Below are 6,472 nucleotides of genomic sequence, written 5' to 3' on the forward strand. Positions count from 1 at the left end.
TATATATATGGTGTGTGTATAGATAGATAGGTAGATAGATAAAGAAAATTAGTGAACGAATAACTATCTTCCGTTCTCTCCTTGATATTCTCTCTCTCTCTCTCTCTCTCTCTCTCTCTCTCTCTCTCTCTCCCTCCCGCCCCACTCAAGTTACAGTACTCTGTCAGGAGTATCCTCAATGTCATGGTAGAGTGGTCACAGCTGATATCCATCAAGCGCTGTGGACGCCCAACAATTGAAGTGTCAAGGCTCTGCGTGAAACATCGGAATAGTTCTGCTCTAGAACACAAAACAGCACAGTTCTGCTCTAGAACACATCCTAACACGTTCTGAACACACTCCAACGAGACAAACCACGTGACTGACATGGCCCTCAATTATTACGCTGTCTGCTGCAGGAACGGATGATGTGTGAGAGCGTTGCAAATTAATCCTGGCTTGTCGTCTAAGCAAGGCTCGTGTGTGTGTGTGTGTGTGTGTGTGTGTGTGTGTGTGTGTGTGTGTGTGTGTGTGTGTGTGTGTGTGTGTGTGTGTGTGTAGTCAGCAATAATAGGTTAAAGACCTTTGACCAGAGTTCAGTGATGCTATCCAGAAAAGAAAAAGTAAATTGCAATCATGTATGTATATGTAGCATGTGTTTGTGTTTGTGTGTGTGTGTGTGAGTGTGTGTATGTGTGTGTGTGTATGTGTGTGTGTGTGCGTGTGTGTGTGCGTGTGTGTGTGTGTGTAGAAACACACAATTATACAAGTCAGTTAATTATGTTGAAACAGTTTCAAAACCACTGAAAATATTCGTCCGCTTATCTCTTGCTTCGCTCCAATACCTGTGCCTCCCATCGAAGTGAAATCGAGGCACAGGTGTACAAGTCAACCAAGACTGATAGAGATAAGTGTTCAAAATATCTATAGTGGTTTTTAACCTATTAATAACAAAAAACCGGTTTCTGTAAATGTAAATACAAACATAGACAGACAGACAGGTAGATAGATAGAGAGATAGATAACAGGCTTTCGCACAGTTATTCGCTTCCGTAGTTTCACCTACAAGGCATTGTTAAGCGCAAAATAAGGTAGAAAAGATACTTGCCCAAGGTGCTGAGCAACAGAATCGAATCTGTAAACCCGCGATTCCGAACTAAATTAGATACTCATGCACCTGTATACGTATATACTTCCAACTCTAGACATACATGTGTATATATACATACGTGTACACGTGTATACGTATAAACTCAGTTATACCTCTTCAATATCTTGTGTGTGTGTGTGAATGGTTGTGAGTGTTAGGGAAGATGTGAATGCGTTGCGTGTACATACGCTGTGTGCGCTCGTGTGTTCTATATATCAATTCTTAATCAACATATCTTTAAATGGTTATTTTAACTGTTTGTTCATCATTTTGTTTCACCGACACATTAAAATTCGCTCCTTTCCGCCTCTTTCTGCCCATTCCCTCCCATCGTTCATTGATATTTATCATAATTCCGTTAAATGATTGATGCAGACGATAATAACCACTTGTCGTCAGCCATTGCTGTTATCAGCCACGCTCTGTTCTCGCCACACGCCAATGCCGCCATTTCGTTATTAATACCCGCTTTGTTATTTTGCAAACATTCGCTTCTCTTTCGCAATAAATTCCATCTCTGTCGGAATTCAAATGGAATTCACCAGAACAATATTTGTTATTCTATTCTTTATTGTTATTGTTATTCTATTTAGTGGTAGCTCTTCCTTTATTGGTTTCAGTCATTGGTCTGTGAACCTGCTGGGTGGAGTCGGTGTTCAGAGGAGGTATGGTTGAACGCAGAGACACCTCCACCCAACCTCCTCCCCCCAGCAGTACCTGGGGACAGTACATACAAATAGTTCGCTGGTTAATTAATTTTATCGATTTCGGAATGATGAAAGGCGACGTCGGTTTCAGAAAAGGTAAACACGCACAAAATCACACATGTACAAGCACACACACATATACACACACACATAAGTACATGTGTGTGTATATGCACAATATACGCTCATACGCAAATGCACACATGGTCACATACACTCATATACACACACACATACACAAACGAGTGCGTGCATATGTATGTATGCGTGTATATCTGTGTACACATCACCCTTTGATGTATATCTGAATAAACAAAAAATGTATTCATGCGTGTGTGTGTATGTATGTGAGAACTATGTTTGTACACATGTGTATATGTTTGTGTACATGTGTGTATGTGTGTTTTCTGTAGCTCCTCCACCTCGTCCGATCCCACCCCCATTTCAATAGCATGCAGTGATTTTAGAACTCTAAGCGATAATAATTCATCAAACTTTTAAGAATGTTGCTCAATCGTTACACATTGATGTATGCGCCATAATTACCTTCCTGCTATGTTCGGAGTTCAAATGCCGCCGAAGACGTCTTTGCTTTTGATCCTTTCGGGGTCAGTAAAATAAGTATCAGTTGACCCCAGTGCTAGACGTAATCGACGTAATCGGCTACTCCCTCGCTCCATATTTCAGGCTTTATGCCTATAATAGAAACAATTATTACCTTCCTATGTGATGTGCGTATTTAGATTGGACTGCACGTGTTCGGTCTGCTGCAGAACGAGGGTCTCAGCATGTTCTCTCCGCTAGAGAATGGCTTCAGATCATACTGGTCTGATGAGCCTACTCTGCCTCTCTAGCTCAACATAAATTCACAGAGGATGCATATCTATTAAATAATATTTATTGCTATCAGATTGCGTCTGGACTTTCGAACATAAGATCGTGGGTTCAATTCCTTGTTCGGGAAGAAAGTTGTGTTCTTGATACGAGTGGCCCGAACCGTTCGGAAGAGAGTTTTCGTATTGTGTGTTAGGCGCTTTCGCTGTTTACAACTTTTCAAACACACGTGTTATTGGTAATCCGTATAGGGGAAATTGTTTCTAGTAACGTTGTTGACTATTTCCGATTTCGTTTCGGGTTTACAATTTTTATAAATTCTTCTTTTCCTTTTCGTAGTTAATACTTTTCTTCTTCCAACTGTGTTGCAACCAAGCTTCAGTCGAGCGTGCATTAAACGTTGGCTGACTGAAAGATAGAAGGAATCTCAATACCGCATGGCCTTTGCATGCATATACAAAATTATTAGGTGCAGTAGAGAAAGCTCCCATAGGCTCTTCAAACCCACCGTGCCAGTAGTGAAACTAGGCAGGCGGTAGTAACGTATTCATTCTTTTCAATTCCCATCTTGGTTTGGACCAATGCATTTCGCGCGTCTGCTGCTAAGATAGTTATCAAGAATGGTGAATCTGATATTCTTATTTTGCCACACCCTGTACATATATGCGTGTCTGTGCGTGCGTGCATATTTGTGTGTGTGTTTTTGTATGCATGTATTTGTGTGCGTGTGAGTACGTGTGTGTATGTGTGTGTATGTGCGTGTGCGTTTATTTGTGTGCGTGTGTACGTGTGTGTATATGTGTGCGTGCGTGCGTATGTGCGTGTTTGTGTGTGTGTATGTGTGTGTATGTATGTGTATGTTTAATTGTATACTGTGTGTACGTGAGTGTGTATATGTGTGTGCACGAGCGTATGTGCGTGTTTGTGCGCATGTGCACATCTGTGTATGTCTACGTGCGTGTGCATGAGTGCGTTTGTGTGTATACGTGTGCGCGTGCGTATGTACGTGCTTGTGTGTACGTGTACATGCGTGTGTGTGTGTACGTGCGTGCATGTATGTGTGTGTGTGTGTGTACGTGTGTGTATATGTGTGTGTGCGAGCGTATATCTGAAATCCTTTAGGGCGGTGCTCCAGCATGGCCACAGTGAAATGACTGGAACTATTGAAAGAATACAAAAATAAAAGAATAGTTTCCGTGGGCCACACTTGGGAATCTAAGCGGAAAGTGTAATGGTGATTGCTTCTGAGAGGACCCTATGGAAGAAGTGCTTGAAGAATTTATCCATACGACTCTCCCATGCATAGAGAGCGGGAAAGATGGATGGATGGAAAATTTGTAATTTTGAATCTTAAATTTTTTAAAAATATTACACAGATTTTATGTTGACCTCACGTGCGTTTCTATGTTTGCACGTGAGTGTGCGCGTGTGTGTGTGTGTGTGTGTGTGTGTGTGTGTGTGTGTGTAAGAGAGAGAGAAAGAAAGACCACTGCTAAATCAATTTGTGATGAGTTGTGGCAATGTATAAGAATTTTTGTATTTAACTACCTTCTCTCTTTGTCTCCCTCTTTCTTTCTTTCTTTCTTTCTTTCTCTCTTTCTTTCTTTCTTATTCTCTCTCTCTCTCTTGCTTTCTCTCTCTCTCTCTCTCTCTCTTGCTTTCTTTCTCTCTCTCGCTCTCTCGCTTTTTTTCTCTCTCTCTCTCTACCTCTCTATTTTTTCTGTAAATTTAATCTTCTGATAATTAATTACTCATTAAAATCAGCTTTATTACAATGTCACAGCAACAACTACGAGATAAAGACGCCATATAACTAACAATTTATCACAAAGCTATGCGAATTTAATAGTAAATTACGTTTGCGGCCAGGACTTTCATTTTAACAACAGTATCAACGGCTATTTTAATATGTTTTTGAAATAACTCGTTATCAAATCTCTATAAATTTAATAACAGCGTCAACAACAACAGCAGCAACAGTTAGCATCAAGCATTTTCTTGGAAATTTTCTCGAGATTCTTCTCTCAACATTACTAAACAAAAACGCAGGCGACATATTTAAAATGTCGTCTGCCAGTCATCCATTCTTCTCGTTGAAGTTCTGACGTCATTGCTGAACGACTTAGAAGGTTTCTATCTACATCCAACTCTCTCTCTTTGAAATCATGTTTGAGATGGGGGGGGGGTTTGTCTTTCTATACGTATTTTATTTAATAATCTCGTATTTTTGTTGGGGTTTTTTTGTTGATGTTGCTTTTGTGGTTTGTTATCCAGCTTTTTTCTTTTCGTTGTTCTTGTTAATATTTTTAGATGTTGTTGTTGTTGTTGTTGTTGTTGTTGTTGTTGTTGTTGTTTTATTATTGAAGTGTAGAATTAGCGGTACGAATGATGATCGCAATCATCAGCAAAAACATCACCACCATCACCATCAATCACCATCACCATTCATCATCATTGTCATCATCATCATCATCAACAGCAGCAGCACTGTTATAATCCTCCTCCTCCTTCTCCTCATCTTTATCATTATCATCATTGCCACCACCATCATTTTCTTAATCATCAGCAGTAGCACCTTTGTCGTCGTCGTCATCATCATCATCATCATCATCAACAGCAGCAGTACTGTCGTAATCCTCCTCCTCCTCCTCCTTCTCCTCACCTTTATCATCATCATCATTGCCACCACCATCATTTTCGTAATCACCATCAGCAGCACCTCTGTCGTCGTCGTCGTCATCATCATCATCATCATCATCATCATCACTACCACTACCACCATCATCATCATCATTTGCAGCAGCCGCAGCCTGAGCAGTATCATCATCATCATCATCGTCATCATCGTCATCATCATCATCATTAATATTATTATCAGTGAAACCATGGTTTTTTTCAACATGTTTCAGTCGTGTTTTCTGCCACCCAACCACTAGACATACTTTCCTGCCACACCGCCTTCCTAACGTGTGTGCAGTTTTGTCTTATTGTGGGAATATAGCAATGTACTTGCTAGCTAAATCAATAGAGGCGGGGCAGGGCCGAACGGTGTGGAAGTTTGGTTCGCAACCACAGAGTCTCAGGTTCAACCCCACTCCGTGGCATTTTCGACATATGTATTTTTTTTGTGTGTTCAGGGCCACATACGATTGGAACGTTACAAGAAAGACTCACAAGATGGATTTTTCAAGCCGAGCGAACCAGTAGGAAATCTAGAGTTAGACTGATGTCACCTTCCTTCAAAAAAAAAAAAAAAAAAAAAAAAGTGCTTGGTATGATTTGAGGGAAATTTCGCTGCTATATTTATTAGGTCTTGCGGCCATGTCCAGGTTCCTATATGTTGGCCAGTGAGAGGGACGCGGTGTTATTTATGAACAGAAAGTGAAATGTCATAGATAAGGCAATCGAGATGATAGGGTGGGGATGGGCAGGAGGTAATGGTCGACGGCGTACAGTAGCCCTCCTGTTTGTGTGTATGTGTGTGTGTGTAGGGGCGTATGATTAAGGGCTGTGCATGAGTGTTTCAATATTAGGGTGGTTGGAATGTGTGAGGAGGTATCATATTTTATGTGTGTGTATGTGTGTGTGAAAGCAATATTTGCTTCATCCTTTAGTGACGCCGAGTTGGTCTGTGTTAGAATTGGAGTCAGGTGATTGCATTGACGTACAATTACATACATACATACATATACACGCATACGTACGTACTTGAATGCATACGCACGTAAATACATACATTCACACGCACACACACACACACACACACACACACATTCACACACACACACACACACACACATTC

This window comes from Octopus bimaculoides, chromosome 25, assembly GCF_001194135.2.
Source record: "Octopus bimaculoides isolate UCB-OBI-ISO-001 chromosome 25, ASM119413v2, whole genome shotgun sequence".
Lineage (NCBI taxonomy): Eukaryota > Metazoa > Mollusca > Cephalopoda > Octopoda > Octopodidae > Octopus > Octopus bimaculoides.